Source organism: Gopherus evgoodei, chromosome 5 (genome assembly GCF_007399415.2).
Source record: "Gopherus evgoodei ecotype Sinaloan lineage chromosome 5, rGopEvg1_v1.p, whole genome shotgun sequence".
Taxonomy (NCBI): Eukaryota; Metazoa; Chordata; order Testudines; family Testudinidae; genus Gopherus; species Gopherus evgoodei.
Genome location: NC_044326.1, coordinates 9,764,382 through 9,783,480, shown reverse-complemented (window position 1 = coordinate 9,783,480; position 19,099 = coordinate 9,764,382). Strand labels below are relative to the sequence as shown.

The following is a 19,099-nucleotide window of genomic DNA, read 5'->3' as shown; positions in this document are numbered from 1 at the left end:
TCTGTTATCTCTTCTACCCAAACAAGCAAAAACATTACTTCACATATTATATTTAAGCACAAGAACCTCACAGCCCTGAAGTATTCCAATGCACTTAGGCCAAGTGGGACACTGGCTGACCAGGAGCCAGTTTATGCCAAAACTCTAGGCCTCACTGAACATTTACAAATGCATAGCTGGAAACCAGATGGATAATGCATGTATTTTTCTCACTCAGCTATGCCCCATGTTATAATGTAACAGTGAACACTTGCATTCTATATATCCCTGATAACTGAAAGTGCTGCAGCCTGGGGGAATTACTAAGGTCAAGATTTTGTCATGGTTATTTTTAGTAAAAGTCATGGACAGGTTGCGGGCAATATACAAAAAAAAAATCATGGGAGTCATGACCTTTGCTTTCACTAAAAATAAAGGGGGGAGAGAGGATGGGGTGAGGGGAGAGAAGGAATGATAGTTGAAGCCCCGTGGTGTGACACAACCCCAGCCCCGCTGCCATGGTGGGGAGGAGTAGGGCTGGGTGGGGGAAAGCACAGTCCCAGCTTCAATCCTGGCTGAAGCCACGGGGCAGAGACACACAGCAGCAACTCCAGCTCCAGTAACAGCCAAAGCCGTGGGAGCGGAGATGCACAGACCTGGCTCTGGCACGGACCAAAGCTGCAATTGGGAAAGGGGGGTGCACAGCCCAGGCTCTGGACACAGGGGACCAAGGGGACATACAGCTGTCTTCAGCACTGGCCATGACACAGAGATGCAGGGATACACAGCCCCAGCCCTGGCTGAAACCAAGGGTGAGGGATTCACAACCCTGACTCCAGCCCCAGCTTCTGACAGATGAAGCCAAAGTCATGGAGTTCCAGTAAAGTCACAGAATCCATTACTTCTGTGATCTCCATGACTGAATCGTATCCTTAACCATTACACACCTTCTGGGGGGATTGTGACCACCTAGATGATAATCACTGGGTTAACAAGGTAATTGGGGAGAACATAAGGAGAAGAAACATGAAGCAAAGGCAACTGAGGAAGGCGCTCAAGAGGAACTTAGAAGGAAGCTCACAGAGTGAGCCTGGGCTGAAGAGTGAGGGCTACAAGGAAGTCTGTCCTTGCTATAAGCCCATGTTGCATGTTCTGGTGATGTAAGAGGGAAATAAATGCACACCTTGGTGAATGATAAACAGTCTGGAGTGTGTTTATAACTGCAGAACCACCTGAACTAGTGCCCTGTGACACTAACACTCTGTAACTAAGTAACCCAGTATGTAATGCAAATGAAGGACTATAGCAGGAACGTGCTAATCCCTGCATATTTCAGAAAAAGGGGTCATGTATGAGGATCAAAGACTCTAAATGCTTTCCTCTCTCTCCGCATCATCAAAGAAAGAACCCACATGGGTAGTGACTCTGTCAACTTGTTTTTCTGCAACAAGAAGCTATAACTATGGACACAAGGAAAAATCCTTCATCTCTGGACTGTTTGGATTCTAACGGGGCAGAATAACCAAACAAGAACTCAGAGATCCCCAGAATTATTCTGGGTAGCCCTGAGAGGCTTTTGAGAAACAGGCAGATTACTTCATCTCTGCAACCATTTGGAATTATAGACTGTGACTCACCTGTACATATATTTTACTTGTATTAACCTCTCAATAACGCTCATTTATTTTTCCTGGTTAATAAATCTTTAGTTAATTTGCTATAGAATTGACTTCCGACATTGTCTTTGGTGTGAAATTTAGGAAGCAAATACTGGGTGAGTAACTGATCTGTTGGCACTGGGTGCAACCTGAATATTCTGTGGGTTTTGGTGCAAGTGACCATTTACTGCATAGACTAGCTTTCCCAGTGCCTAACAGGACTGTCTGTGGCTCCATTATAAGACTATTGCATTACTTTAGGAGTTCAATTTGGCACTATCTTGGTGAAATCTAATTATAGAACATACCATCAGTTTGGGTGTCTGCCCTGCTTTTGACAATCTGCCCTGAGGTAGGTACTCATGGCCATGAGCCACATCAGACAGCATGACACCACCACATTTGTGCCAACCAATTACATATAAGGAGAACCTATGCTACCTGTCAATAGAGGAACACCACACGATTTAATACAATTAATATTTTTGTTTAAATATAAAATAAGCTATATTTTTAACGTGAGAGAGAAAAGGTTGTCAGGAAAAATTCTCTTTTCATCTTAATTTCCCATATCAGAAAGAAAGCCAATATTTTCCAAGAGAGACACGGTGGGTGAAGTAATATCTTTTGTGTAAGTTCAAAAGTTTCTCTTTCACCAACAGAAGTTGGTACAGTAAAAGGTATTACCTCACTCATCTTGTTTCTCTAATATCCTAGGACCAACATAGCTTCAACATTACCTATAATCTTTTCCAAGTTACTTTAATTTTCTTGCTTTTCTCTAGGAATATTTGCTCTTCAAAACTTTACATTGTCAATATAGATTTTCAAAATGGAAATAGATAGATAATAATCCAATGTTTCTTGAAAGCTGAAGTTAGTTTGGGTGTCAACACTTATACCTTTACAGGTATGTACTGCTCTTTATCCAAAAGTTAGTTTCACTGAACTAAATTATGACCAACATCTTTCTAAGTGTTTATTGGAGAGGACATGCAGTTCCTCAGCACAAAACCTGAATGAAAAACATATTCACTATTGTTCCGCTGACAGCGCATGATTTAAAGCCAGAGTGTGAGATGAGCCATCAGAGGCAATTACGTGCAGATCTTGTGATAGGCCCCATGCCAGCCAATCACAAGCAAGGACCCATTCACATGATTCCAGGGTAGATATATAGGGTTTTAGGGGAAGCAGTCTCTTCAGTCTGCTCAGCATCAATATCTGGTCAGGAACACTCCCATTGCCAGTAGTGTCAACCAACTGCCCTTGTTCCTGCTCCTGCACCACTCTGTGTCTGTTTCCATGGTAGTGTGGGCCCCTGTGTCTGGGCAGCATCCTAATGTCAGTGGAACTTTGCATGAGTCCACACTACCCTGAGCTTTTAAAAACAAATATTGACATATTTTACTGTATACGAGACTTGTCTTTTCCACTCATGGAAAACAGGGAGAAATCAAACTCGAGTCTACCACATTACAATGTGTTGCTTTCATCAATAGTGTAACGTCTTTGGGTTCATTAAATAACAAATTAGTGAATGGGAAAGGAATAAAATTTTAATAAAACAAACTGGAGAGCCTCTCTGCTGAACTGCTGCACACAGCCATGCTATGTTCCCAAGCCCTGTCTCCAGGGCACATCTCCAAATTCCCACATTCACAACACTGTCCCTTATGAGGGAGTGTCTCCAAATCACAGTTTTTCATAAACATATCTATACGCATAATTTGGGACCTACCAAATTCACGGTCCATTTTGGTCAAATGCACAGTCATAAGATTTTAAAAAATCCTAAATTTCATGATTTCAGCTATTTAAACTGGAAATTTCAGTGTTGTAATTGTAGGATCCTGACCCAAAAAGGAGTTGTTGGGAGAGAGTCGCAAGGTTATTGTAAAGGTGGGGTTGCATGACTGCTACCCTTACTTTCTGCGCTGCTGCTGGCCAGGAGCCTAGCCCTGAAGGCACCTTAACTTCTGCGCTACTGCCTGCAGAACTGGGCCCTCAGTCAGCAACCGCCACTCTCTGGCTGCCCAACTCTGAAGGCAGCAGCGCAGAAGTAAGGGTGGCATGGTATGTACTTCTGTACTGCTGCTTGCATGACGCTGACTGCAGAGCTGGGCGCCTGGCCAGCAGCTGTCACTCTCTGGTCACCCAGATCTGAAATAACCTTGTGAACCCCTGCAACTCCCTTTTGGGTCAAGACCTCCAATTTGAGAAACACTGGTCTCCCCCATTAAATCTGTATAGTACAGATGCTCCCTGGGTTATGCAAACCTGACTCATGCAAATCCAGACTTACGCAAGGTGTTCCAGAACAAAATGCTTGCATAAGTCGGGGAGCACCTGTATAGGGAAAAAGCACACAAAAGACGAGCAATACGGAAGGATGACCCTAGCGACAGTAGTGGAGGAACACAAAACTATATCCCTAACCTACATTTACTACTGGAAGAAGACAATCGTAGTAAGAAGAATGCCTGAAACATAAGGCCTGGTATGAGAGGCCTCATACCAGGCCTTACTACAATAATGTTAGGCAAAGGACACTTGTTTGTTTAAAGAAAAAAAAAGAGATAGGAAGAACACAGAAGAAAAATAGAAATAAGAGTAACAAGAGAGTTGCAATAAGTAAGAGTGAAATAATACCTTAGTCCTTTTATAAAAGCTTACATTTTCAAAACCCAGTGGAAATATGAACTAAATAATTCTCAACAGTCCTGTGTAGTAGATTAATAAGTAATATCCCAGACAAAAACAAACAAACAAACAGTTCATTCAGAGTTAAGGTTGAGCAGACACACAGCTAATGCATTTAGAAAATTTGTTAATGGAACACTGCAGTTTAAAAAATAATAATAATTGGGAGGCATGAAAGTGCACAGTTCAGATAAACTAAGCAACTTTACCTCTGCTTCCATACTATCAACAGCCTCCCATCTCTCACCTAGCAGCTCGTGCCTAATTATGTTGTGACATATGGTTTTAAATGAATTTCTACAACACTTCTGGCTGAAATAACAGCAGTTGACATGGGAGGCCCCAACCACCTTACCTAAAAAAGAAAATTAAAAAATGGGACAGGAGGGTTTGGAGGGATCTTTGTCTCTGTTCATTTGAACTCTACATTTTTGACATACCTGTTTATTTTGTTTCTTATGTGCGCTGCCTTTTCTCTCCATAAACTTAAACAAGAAAAATAACTCAAACATGGTTACATGCATACCACATGCACACACACACACACACACACACACACACACACACAAGAGTGGCATGGCCAGATGCTCAAGTCAATAACAATTAGAGACTGATTGCTGGACAAAAAAAGGAAAAAAAATAAGGTCAAGTTGTCAGTGTTTAATTTTTTCCATCTAGTTTTTAAAAAGCCACATGTAAGAACATAAGAACATGTCTATTTATTTTTCTGCAATGCACATAAGTGTAAGCAGAGTCAGGATGAGCTCTACCCTGACATCTGGTGGAAAGAATTTCAGAGAGTGTATTTGCATAGGCACGCCTACCCCATCCCAGGCTGCCGAGCTGTGGGACTGCTTTGTGACAGAAATGACTCACCCTCAGTTGGGTGGTACTTGCTAGACAAGGGACATGGGTTCCAAAACCCAGTGAATTGAGAGAGGCTGGGGACAGGTATCTGTGCCTGGTGGTGCAGATTCCTTGTGGAGCCAGAAGCACCAATTCCACCCCCTTCCTCTCTCCACTGTGGAATGTTAGAGTTGATTTTTTTATTCCCTTAAGAATCTAGATACAGGTGACTGAGCTGAACTCACTTTGGGCTAATGGTGGTGCACTAGCACTGGGGCTCCCCTACTAAGAGCTGCGATCACTAAAGAGCTGTAATTACTGAGCTGAGAGCACTGAGTACTGTGCTAACTAGTGGGGGAGCCTGAAGCTATACTGCGGAACAGAGCAGCTGGCGGAGTGGAGCAGTTTGTTGGGATGGCTGGAGCAGATCATGGGACAGCTGGTGGAGCAGAGCAACTGGCAGAGTGGAGTAGCCGTGGGACGGGTGGAGCGGCCCACAGAGTGAGTGGAGCCGAGCAGTTTGCAGGGAGAACTGGAGCAGCTCATGGAGCAGAGCAGCTGGTGGAGCGGAGCAGTTTGTGAGGATGGCTGGAGGAGCAGAGTGGAGCGGCTGGTAAAGCAGAGCAGTTTGTGGAGAAGGCGGAAGCAGAACCCATGGAGAGGCAGGGCAGTTGGCCCCGGACCGCATAAGGGGAAGTATTGCCTCCTAGAGGCACCCAGGGGGGTGTGGTATGTGAGTGTCCCAGGTCACTGGGTGGGGGCTCGAGCCAGTTATGCATTATGTTACTGAAACGGAACCCCTGGATACTTAACCCGGCCCTTGTTGCTGCCAACTCAGAGGGGCAGAAGGGTTACATAAGAATACAATTCTGTTCAAAAAATAATTATGACAGTTGAGGAGAAAAGTGTCTCAAAAGTACATACAGTGGCTTAGGCCTAAGTCTCATTTTGAAAAGCACCTAAGTCCCATTGAAAGGCTCTTATGTCACTTAGACACTAGACAATTTTATCCTGGACCACTATCCGCTATTCATTCACATACAGCAGCTTAGCCTCATAGGCTCTCATGACCTCAGATGGAAACTGTTCAACCTGTTCTAATGGCTCTAATGGACCAATACCTCTGAGCTCACAACCTCTCTACTGCAGCCAAATTGGAGCCAAATTGAAAGCTGATTGAAGTCAATAGGCTTTGGATCAGATCCTTGTGAAAAATAACATTGAGAAATGGACTAGTGACAGAGTTGGGTGAATTTATACCATGCAATGCAGTCTGACCCTAGCACAAATTGCCTCCCCTCACAGAAGCAGAGGAGACAATCTGGCCCTAAATTTCAATTTATTGTTAATGAGCACCTTCATGAATATTGAATGTTTACATTATCTACATATTTCACAGTATGGACCTGTTTGCATAAACTTTTCATCAATTTTTGGTAATATCAATGCAATATTCCCTGTTCTTTTAAAGTAGATAGACAAAATGTGTGGATTAAGAAAACTAAAAGGAATATTTATTTCATTCTCGCACCTTGCACCAGATGTATGTTGTTACTCAGTAAGCATGTTTAACTACTGTAGATTTTTTTTTATTCAAAATATCTAGCTATGGCGTTTATAAAGTACTTAGTGTAGTAAGTAGTCATTATCTTTGCTTTAAAGTGGTTGATAATTTGTGCTCCCAATATCATACAGTAGAATGATCCAAATGTTAACAACTCCTACAAGAAGCCCTTTCCAAAATCATAGAATTATAGGATCTCAGGGTTGGACAAGATGTCAGGAGCTTAAAGCAGGACACAAGCCCCAAACTAAATCATCCCAGCTAGGGCTTTGTCAAGCCTGACCTTAAAAACCTCTAAGGAAGGAGATTCTACCACCTCCCTAGGGAACCCATTCCAGTGATTCACCACCCTCTTAGTGAAAGAGGTTTTCCTAATATCCAACCTAAACCTCCCCCACTGAAACTTGAGACCATTACTCCTTGTTTTGTCATCTGGTACCACTGAAAACAGTCTAGATCCATACTCTTTGGAACCCCCTTTCAGGTAGTTGAAAGCAGCTATCAAATCCCCCCTCATTCTTCTCCTCTGCATACTAAATCCCAGTTCCTTCAGCCTTTCCTCACAAGTCATGTGCTCCATCCCCATAATCATTTTTGTTACCCTCTGCTGGACTCCTTCCAATTTTTCCACATCCTTCTTGTAGTGTGGGGCCCAAAACTGGACACAGTTCTCCAGATGAGGCCTCACCAATGTTGAATAGAGGGGAATGATCACTTCCCTTGATCTGCTGGCAATTCTCCTACTTATACAGCCCAAAATGCTGTTAGCCATCTTGGCAACAAGGGCACACTGTTGACTCATATCCAGCTTCGCGTCCACTGTAATCCCTACCTCCTTTTCTGCAGAACTGCTGCCTAGCCACTTGGTTCCTAGTCTGTAGCAGTGCATGGGATTCTTCCGTCCTAAGTGCAGGACTCTGCACTTGTCCTTGTTGAACCTCATCAGATGTCTTTTGGCCGAATCCTCTAATTTGTCTAGGTCCCTCTGTATCTTATCCCTACCCTCCAGCGTATCTATCAATCCTCCCAGTTTAGAGTCATCTGCAAACTTGCTGAGAGTGCAGTCCACACCATCCTCCAGATCATTAATGAAGACATTGAACAAAACCGGCCCTAGGACCACCTTGGGGCACTCTGCTTGATACCATCTGCCAACTAGACATGGAGCCATTAATCACTACCTGTTGAGCCGATGATCTAGCCAGCTTTCTATTCACCTCACAATCCATTCATCCAGCCCATACTTCTTTAACTTTCTGGCATGAATACTGTGGGACACCACATCAAAAGCTTTCCTAAAGTTAAGGAATAACACATCTATTACTTTCCCCTCGTCCACAGAGCCAGTTATCTCATCATAGAAGGCAATAAAGTTAGTCAGGCATGACTTGCCCTTGGTGAATCCATGCTGACTGTTACTGATCACTTTTCTCTCCTCTAAGTGCTTCAGAATTGATTCCTTGAGGACCAGCTCCATATGATATGTAGCCTAAATCAAATGTAGCCTAAACCTTTCTTGGTCAAATTTTTATTTGTGAAAACATGAGGTCACTTCCTTATGAGTATCACTGTGCCTACTCCTAAATTCCTGTACTTGAAGACTTTAATGAAATCATACCTTAGTCTCCCTGCATCTCTTTCATCAAAAAAGACTACTTCCATACCTTTAGGTCAACCAATCACATTGCCCTCCTTTGTGGTCTCTCTAATAACTAGAGATCTTTTAAATTAAGTTATCTAAATTTCATACAATGTTCCAGAAATATGCAGAAGTGCCATGCAGAAATACAAAAAAATAATAATAAGATCAAAATAAATAAATACATCCCATTGCTTTAGATTTAAGATGTATTCTTTGTTTAAAGCAACCTATCCCCTCTATTAGGATACTGACTCTGCTCATATCACCTCTACATGCCTTTTTGCCTGTCTCATTAATATTTAAGACACTTAATTGGTATTTCACTTTTTTGTTCTTCTCACCCCAGAAGCAACACATCTCCTAGATTTAAAAGAATATTTTAGTCATCTGACAATTTATCCAACAAGTCCAAAAGCTCCTACAATTTCACTATATTCACCACTGTGTCAACTATCTCCTGCTTCAGTACCATCTGCAAGTACGGATACCAAGCAAATACAGTAGTTCCATTTTCCAACTCAATAATTAATATGTTAAAAAGGATTGTTCTCAGCATAAAACCCTGTGGGAACCCAATTGTCATTTCACTCCAGGAGGATTTTGTGCCATTAATGATAACCCTCCTCACTGTTCCTGCCAACTTGCACATATTTTCTCATCAGTGCTGATATCTAGATTTATCATTTTGTTCACCAATTGCCTGTGGGACAACTTACTAAAATCCTTACTGAAATCCAGGTAACTCACATCCACTGCCATGCTTTCATTATTTTTTTTGCTCCTTTGAAGAAGTTAGATTTCTTTGACATAATCTATTGTTAATGAGCCCATGCTCAAGAGAGCCTAAACTCTCATATTCATTTCTTAAGTACTATGCCAGCATTTGTCTGTGGTGGAGTCCAACTATACTATTCTATAATTATTCACTTCTCTCCAGCTAATCTTAAAAAAAGGAATATAATGACAGCAATTACAGATGGCAAAGACTAATTTGATCCTCTAGTCTGACTTCATTTCCCTTTAGTGACAGGAAGTTTGCCTGATATTCATCTTACGTTTTCTGGTTTTATTTAATTTAATCCCAATTCATCATAGGAAGCTCTTGAACTCTCATAAGGTGTTTTCCTACTCTGGTCCGTTGAACCTTTCTGCCCTGCTAGGGATTTGATTAAGAGGGTGGTTTTCTAAGCCACTTCTGAATTATTGGAATACAACTTGGGAGCAACATCATAACTATATTTTGAGAAGGAATAAAGCTGACTAAAAGGTGTTAAAGCTAATGAAAGTATTGTTTTCTCTTGTATGGGGCAGTCAGCTGTCTATTGAAAAGATACTTGATGAAGCAGTGAGCCAGGAAATGCATGCAGTCCTCTTAATTTAAAAGATAACTATCCAGAGATGGAAGAGTGCAGACAAAGTGCTAAATCACCACAACCAGATTGTTCCTTAATTAAAAAAAATATATATATATTTGGAGGAATCTAATCTGAAGAGGATGAATTTGTTACACTCCCGGGTTATTGGTCTACAAGCATCATAACACATATAACTATTGTGAAAGTATCCCCCACCACTACAATCACTGGTCTGATACAGGCAATTTGCACACTCTTTCATTCCATTTGGCCATACCTTATTCAATAAGAAGCAAGGTAAGCAACTTTAAGGAAAATGTACCAATTTTTGCCTTAATGAGGAGTTACCCTTACATAGGATTTACTCTACTGCAATCATTGCTGTGCCTACTGCAAAGCAAAACACTGGACGGGGGGCTCTGAGCGCAAATGTTTTACACTATCAAATGGACAGGGTCCATGATGAAGCAGTGAATCCATGGAGCTATGTGATGCTACCTCCACTAAGTCCAGAAATATTGTGTTCATACTATTAGCTTGGCTCTATCCTCTTAGCTGTTTAAGAAAACTGGGGAAATACCAGTGGGCTGATTTCTAGCAGGGAGCCAATAAAAGTAGGTGTGATACTTCTTAACAGAGAGCTGTTATGAAGATAATTAAATATACTTTGCTACAAAGGTATCTGATTCTGAAGGTAAGGGGAGAACTGGAAGAAAATTCAACCCAGAAAGAAAGGTATTAGAAAGAAACACAAAAAGTAGTTCAAAATAAGTTATTGAAAAACTAGACAAAATGAAGACTTGATCAGAGAGAGGATTTCATAAAGAACTGCATGCAAATTGCAAGCTTCACATTATTGGTATTTTGCAGCACTGGTTCCACTGAACATAGATAGGAAAAGTTAAGATATATTATGCCAGCAGCTGAGAAATTGTGGAGAAAAGGAGCACATAGTAAACTTAAGCAGCATGAATTGATTTAGGAACAACAACTAAAAAATACCCCCTCAAAACCCCCAAAAACAAATGAAACAAACAAACAAAAAACCCAAAGCTCTCTAAAGTCAAGTGATAAAGCTGCAGATTAGCCCCTGGCAGGAGCAACTTCAACAACTGCAGCTGTAATATTATAGCAAAGATGAGCTATTCTTCTAATGTATCAGTAATTTTTAGCAACAAGGCTGGTTCCACTCAATACCAAGACTTACATGCATTGCACACAAACACCCCTCTCTTAGGAAAAAAAAAAAAAGGAGAACAAAATACCATCAATATCTCTGTAGACACAACGTCTCCCAAAAGAGTCATGGAATACAATCATGAAAACAATCTCGAGGTTACAGTTTGTACCTAGTTGCTTTTACTTGTCTAATATTCTTATACAAAACTGCAGAAAAATCCCACACAGAGAAGCAGTCCCTTGGGTAGACCAGTCCCAGACCATTTAGGGCTTTGTAGGTCACAACCAGCAACTTATCTCCACCTGTAGACAACAGGCTTTATCCAGTACAGTCAATCTACTACCTTTCATCCATAAACTATTTTTTTTTTATTATTTATGTGTCTCATATCAGATCCAGAAAGACCACTTGGGGAATGTAGCAGAGTGGTTCAAACCCCACAGGGCAGGAGTGGGTAAACAGCCCAGGATCGCTCTGTGGCTGAAGCAAGAAGCCTGGGCTGATTGGAGGAAAGTAGGCCCAGCTGGCCCTTATAAAAGGTTGTGAGCCAAGGGCCCAGACACTCTCCTTCTGCCTGCAGAGGGAGAAAGGCCTGGCTGCAAGGTGCTAAGATAGGAACTTAGAGTGTAGCAGGGCTGGGGAAAGGCCTAGGGAGCTCCAGCCTAGGAAAGCCCCAGGCTGAAGGCCTGGTAAGGCCTATTAGGTATTGAGTTGCAGGTGGCAGCCCATGGGTAGGCAGAGGCAGCAGGTCTGAACCCCCTTTGCTGATGATGAGTGGCTTACACTGCAGTCTGCCCCAGTGAGGGGGGGGGTAGTTGGGGACTAGCAGTAGCTGAACACTGAGGTGAAATGAGGCTAGTGGGTGGGGGTTCCCCTGGGAGGGGGAGACCCTGAGGCTGAAAAGGGTTATTGCCAGGCGGCAGCACCCTGGGTAAACCGGGCACCAAGGTCCTGGGAGGGATACAGGGGCCTCAGGTAAGGTGGATCATCAGCCTGCAGAAGGTGTTCTGGAGCTGGAATGTGCTAATTCCCAGAAGTCACCAGCAGGAGGTGCTGCAGCAGTGAGTCCAAATGCTTACAGAGAGGTAAAGAGAAAGTTAAGTTATCATGCCCATTCACTTAGCGATCTGAGGTTGCCAACAAAGTTGTCAATGTCAGCTATTGTTACAGATGTGGATACTTGTCCAAATAGACCATCAACCATCTGATGATCATTGTTTAGATCACTACAGATCTGGGCTGGATTTAAATCACTGACCTAGGGATGAAGGGCTTTATGACCCATTACCAAATTATTGTCATCTCATCCCCCAGAACAGTTATTTTAATCAATTTTAGAAATAACTAGCATGTGAGATTACAGTAAAAGTTTTATTGGGAACCACATTAAATAACCAGTACTCTCACATTAAATAATCATAAACATCTCAAGTCACTTAGTATATACATTTAATGAGACTGGGGAGGGAGCATATTAAAAATGAAATCTAACAACTTTATATGTTTTATATCTACACAAAAAAGAGCTGATATTTCTGATTTTCCACCAGTTTATTTCTTGCATTAACAGCCATATCCATATTTCTGTTTAATAAATTCAGCCACTTTAAGATGCCTGCCTACATCTCTCTATCTGCTTTACAATCCACACCTTGAACATGCTTGAAGCTTCATCTAAACTTGTGGGTGGAAAGGTGCTTAATGCATGTGAAGAACTCTCCTGTAAAGTTCATAGCGCAATTGTTTGTTTTTTTAAATTACCCCTCTATTTTTCTTCATAAGACACAAATGCAATATATAACATTACCAGTAATAAAAATTTGAAATGTACCTAACAATTCTACAGTCTAAATAATACTTACTCCTGCTTTAAGTGCAAGGGACTGGACTAGATGACCCCTTGAGGTCTCTTCTAGTACTATGATTCTATTAATTCTGTTGAGGCACAAGCCAGAAAATCCAATATTTAGTTCAGTATTCATATAATACTGGTTAAGCAATGCTAACAGGAATAAAAGCTTGATTTTAATTAATAAAATAAGCAGATGTGATTTAGAATATAACAGGAAGCAGATGAGTTGAGTAAAATGTTGCTATTTTTGCAATCAGTAATCTAACCATAACAGCACTTTAATTTCTCTTCCTCAGTTTCTTCCATGTACAAAACAGAGATAGTTATACTTACCCATTGTACTGACAGGAGAGTTGTGTAGATTATTTTATAAAATGCTTTGCAGATTTTTTTTTTTAAATCTAGTGTTGAAGTTGAAAAGCATGATAAAAGTGCCAAGTATTTATTTTATACAGGAACTTTCCACATGTGTTTGCTTCCCTAATTTCAGTGCATGCTTCTGGAACATAAACTTTCTCAGCTAAATCAATATCAGGGCTCTACTGGTAGAAGTGGGCAATCCACACAAACCAGCCAAAACAAAATTAAACTTTTTGCAAAATGTAAAATTAACATTAAATTTAAATTTTCATTTCCTCCTCTAGCCCCATGGTTTAGAAGTGATATTTAGGCCTGGTCTACACTACGCTGTTAAACCGATTTTAACAGCATTAAATCGATTTAACGCTGCACCCGTCCACACTACACTGCTCTTTATATCGATTTAAAGGGCTCTTTAAATCGATTTCTGTACCACTACAAAATGAGAGGAGTAACGCTAAAATCGATATTACTATATTGGATTAGGGTTAGTGTGGATGCAAATCGACGTTATTGGCTACCCATAGTGCACCGCTCCAGAAATCGACGCTAGCCTCTGACCATGGACGCACACCACCGAATTAATGTGCCTAGTGTGGATGCGCACAATCGACTTTATAATATCTATTTTATAAAATCGGTTTAAGCTAATTCGAATTTATCCTGTAGTGTAGACGTAGCCTTAGAGAGGCTGGTTGTTTTTTTTAAATCTAGGACCTAACCACAGTTCCAGGAAGATCCCAAAATGTGAAATACATCATTAACAAATTTTAAAATATCAATGAAATATTTTTGTTCCAATTACAGAAATACCAATATAGAGATTCTTCCAAAACGGAAAAAATCAAAGATGTTCTACCCATTTATATCACAAAAAGCTCAAGAAATGTCCTTCAGTCTCAACTCCTTAGGGTGACCAGATGTCCCAGTTTTATAGGGATGGTCCTGATTTTTGGGACTTTTTTCTTATATAGGCTCCTATTACCCTCCACCCTGTCCCGATTTTTCACATTTGCTGTCTGGTCACTACAATTCCTCACTTATGGCATTCAATTTCCCTAAAATGCTTATGAGGAAAGATCTGCTTTGCAGCCTGCCTAGATGGATCAATGAATTCCCGCTCTGGCAAACAAAAGAGGGTAGCATGAATTTCAGGGTTGACAATCCCCCACAAAAAACTCTGCCATCCACTTTCTGCTCATATCAAGTGAGCTTCGGCTAGAGTGTCAGTGGTAATACTGGTTTGGGGGAGAGAGGCTCTCCAGTCAAATAACAAGGTGCTAAACGATTTACATCTTTATACTGTTGTTTAAGAACAGCATCTTGAAATTCACTCAGAACCGTTTATCAAAAGTTTTGAATTACTGAGCCTGGTACAGTTTGGAATTTTTTATTATTACAGTGTTAAACCTCTCCTAGCTTTTACACAGTTACGTTTGAACCATATAAGTGCCACTGGCTTCTTGCTGCCTCTGCACTCAAATACTGCTATTGTTTGACTTCATTATATCTTATAATACCGTAGTTACCAGGTAGCTAGCTTCAGGATTTTTTTAAATGATGAAAGGTGTACTGTTGCATAATAATTTCTTCAGTCTGATCTTTTTTCCCCCTACTGTCACAAGTTACACTTAAAATGACTTTAAATAAAAAAACAGAGAAAAATAATTCTTTTTTTTCAGTGTATTTGTATGCGGGGGCCTTTCACATACCAAAAAGGGGAAAAAAAATAAATGTCTAAAAATATCCCCACAAAGAGGGCAGGTGGGACATGTTAGTATTGAGCTGACTGAAAAATACAGGGAAAAAACCATGTCGTGTTCCTTGAAATTAAGGAAAAATATTTAGCAAACAACTTCTCATGAAATGTAAACAATTAAAAAGATTGATAAACTTTAATGCAGTATCTGAAATCATTTTTAACTAACAAATTTTCAAAACAGACCGTATCACATTAGAAGGGTCTATGAATGGTCAAACTATTTGGAGTATAAAAATATTTTAAAGCAATTTTATAATGTCAATATACATAAGACATCACTTTCTGTTTTGGGCACTTAAATATGATAATGAACTCACATGTTTTCCAATGTACATATTTGTCTCCTATTTTTTAGACTGTGGGAACTGTTAAAGTGTTTATAGAGAAAATTGGGTGAAAATAGTTCTAGTCTGTTCAAAACTTTATATCCACCCACCTGCTCCTATTTGTGTGGATTCAAAACTAGAACTTTCCTGCAGTTGTCAGGTTCAACAAAACCATAAAGCAAATTTCAGCCGAAACAGCACAGGTTTTTCAAATTTCAAGCTGAAATCTTATGAAACCACAGTTTCACAGAATTTTTTCCCAACACACCAGTCAAACTGATTTATGAGCCATGGCAAAAGGACTAGTGAGCCAGAATAGAATTTCACCCAGCCTGTTTTATCTAGTTTCACGTTTTAATGAGAAAAGTAAAAAGTGTTGAGTCCAGGGCGGAATGTTTTAAATTTTAAATCAATTTAACTCAATTTAAGTAATCCATGTTAATCTTGTTTGGTATTTGTACTTTCTACTTATTTTCCTAAACAAAAGGTGGATTTTTATTGGTTGGTAATAATTTAAACATGTTGATTTACCACTAGATCTAGCCTTTACATTGAATTTGGTACTTTTTGCTCACTGTGAGGATACACTAGATCTAAACATATTTATTTAAGCAATTATATAGAATAAGATATATTTATTTTATTTTTTACATTTTTATTTTGTTAGAAAATTGTGAATGATGTATTATTTAGTAGAGGATTATTTTTTTACCTCATGATTTGTGTCAAGCTCGATTTGGACGGAAACTTGATTTAAAATGCTGCTAATGGCATTTAAATCTATTTCTGCTTGCTAAATAAAAGTACTTTAAATATGCTAGATATACATACGATAAAAAGTATGTTTATCAAAGCATGTTTTACATTTAAAATAAACAGCTTTATTAAACAACGAAAGTGAATTGAACTCAATTTTTGGTCATCATGTCCTTCAAGACTTTAGAACTAGTAGATCTCATTCTCTCACACCTAGTTTTTATTTTTATTCATAAGTTAGAAGGGGAAAGCAAGCTTTTCTGCTTTTTCAGCTCCCAATCAGTTAATTGACTTTGAATGAATTAATCATTGAACTGAACTAGATAAATAACCTGAAATAATGAAAATATTCTCTGAACCTATCAAAGCTGGTATAGCACTTCAACAAACTTTAATTCTGGGTGCTTAGGCAACAACTTCAACCATTTCACTGCTCTGACTTTGTTTAAAAGCTCGGCAGTAAATCTGTACTGCTTAATTTAAAAAAATAGTTTAAATTATTTTAATAGATTATAATTTTAAATAGAGTATGTGTCTAGAGTTAAATTTTAAATAGGTTTATTTTAAAAGTGTATTTAGTTTTATGGGTTTTTTTTTTAAATCCTTTATTTTTATCCCGCCTGGGTAAGTAACAGCAATCCAAGTATGTGGTAAGCTAAACATTGTTTTCTCTCACTATATTGGCTGCTCATTATTAATAGGACACTTCTGAAAAGATTCCTGCTTGAGCCAAGTCAATGTCTTGTAATTTTGCATGAATTAGATTCCTCAGATCGCATCTTGGAAAGATATGGGCTATAGCTTACTGATGCAATTTAACTCACTAAGTATGGATTGGGGGAGGAGGAGGTAGCTAATATGACCCAGTAAAAGTTATTATAATACTTATTGTGGTGCTAATTATATCTAATCTCTTATGAATATTTGTTTTAGAATATAAAATTAGGGAGGAAATTATCTCTACAGTACCACCTCACCATCTAAGAAAAGAGAATGCAAATCACTGAAAGACAAAATTATGGGTTTTTTTGAAGCTTTATGAAAGATCTTGGGGAGAAAAAAATCTATGATTTATAAAATAATAAATAGCAGAAAACCAAGGTTAGGAAAATGATTTCATTTTAGGATTCTGAAGATATAAACCACTTCAGCTTTGTCTTGTGCTGTACAATATCAACAGAAACTATGCTTTTCTTTGTAGTTCATTAAAAGTTGTCAATTTTTTCTCAGCATAATTTGCATTTTTAGTTGATGGCTCTCCTTCAGTATCTACGAGATAAAAGCTTTTATGTAGCACATACATGCAAAGTTTCAGGTAAAAATAATTTCAATCTGATTCATGGCAGAAACAAAATAAACAAGTACTCAGAAGAAGTCTTGTACTCAAGAATAGAGATCAGCAAACCATCTCCTGTCCTGGAGGATGTTACACAAGCGATCTACAGATCCTAAAGGAAGTATGCCGCAGAAGCTACACTTCACTGAAGAGAGAGAATGAAATTCTACAAAGCCAATTTTATGTTTTCCTCTATGAAAACTAGAACAGAACGAGACTTCATTGCATATATTTAATCTGGCTTTTCAGGTACATTTATTCTGCTGCAATATCTCCATAACAATAAGTACCTTTGTATTAAGCTAATTGTAGAAATTTCTTAACAGTAAAAAAGTAAACCTATTAAGAAAATCCTCATGGTCTCATCAGTAGTGAAGTATTTGTCCTGAAGATTAAAACATTAATTTAGACCTTTGAATAAAGTGACTTTTGGTTGTTGGTACTACAGCTCACCAAACTGTTTTGATTAACATACAATATTGGAATGATGATAGAGACTGCATCTTATAAATCACTTAACTCTTCTGTGTTGGTCTTGCAGATGGGAAACTTGATTGGAACTCAGAATAAGTGGATTCAATTCCCAGCTCAGCCACACACTTCCTATTTGACTTTGGAGAAGACACTAATTTACCCTATGTTGCAGTTTCCAATATGTAAAATCCCAGAGATACTTTCCCCAACTCACTGGGGTCATGTAAAGATAAAAATATATTCATGGCTGAGGTGTGACAATACTGTGGCAATGATGGCACATACGTACAGATTCATGGACTGCAAGGCTAAAGTGCACCATTGTGATAATCTAATCTAACTTGTATAACACTGGCCAGAAAAACATTGAATCCTTATTCAAAAATGGTCAGTGATGGAGAATCAGCCACAGCCCATTGTAAGTTGTCCCAATGGTTAGTTAACCTATCAAAAATTTACGCCTCATTTCCAGTCTGAATTCGTATAGCTGCAACTTCCAGCCATTAGATCATGTTATACCTCTCTTTGCCACACTGAAGAATCCATTAAATATTTGTTCTGCAGGTTCGTACTTATAGACTACAATGAAGTTACCACTTAGTCGTCTCTTTGTTAAACTAAAAAGATTGATCTCCTTGAGTCTATCACTATAAGGCATCTTTTCTAATCTTTAAACATTCTTGTAACTTTTCTCTGAATCCTCTCCTATTTATAAACATCCTTCTTGAATTGTGGGCACCAGAACTGGACACGGGATTCCAGCAGCAGACACACCAGTGCCAAATACAGAGTTAAAATTACCTCTCTGCGTCTACTTAAGATTTCCCTTTTTATGCATCCCAGGATCTCATTACCTTTTTTAGCCACAGCATCACACTGAGAGCTCATGTTCAGCAGATTATCTACCACAACCCCCAAATCTTTTTCAGAGTCACTACTTTCTAGGCTAGAGTCTCCCATCCTGTAACTAAGGCCTATATTCTTTGTTCCTAGATGTATACATTTAGCCATAGTAAAATGCATATTGTTTGTTTGCACCCAGTTTACTACATAGCTCTGAATCAGTTACCTGTCCTCTTCATTATTTACTAGTCCCTCAATTTTGGTGTTATCTGCAAACCTTATCAGTGACGATTTTATGTTTTCTTCCTGGATATTGATAAAGCTGGTAAATAGCATAGGGCCAAGAACCAATCCCTGTGAGATCCCACTGGAAATAGACTTACTTGATGATGATTCCCCTCTACAGTTACATTCTGAGGTAGTCAATTTTCTGAGCAATCCAGTCCCAGTATCTCAACAGACC

At 39.3% G+C, this 19,099-nt stretch overlaps 1 protein-coding gene across 3 annotated transcripts in view; it reads right to left on the bottom strand.

Moving 5' to 3' along the window:
• The window catches only part of CTNNA2 (catenin alpha 2), an 818,238-nt gene that overhangs the window by 726,896 nt on the left and 72,243 nt on the right, over positions 1-19,099 (bottom strand). The gene's annotated exons all lie outside the window — the stretch shown is intronic.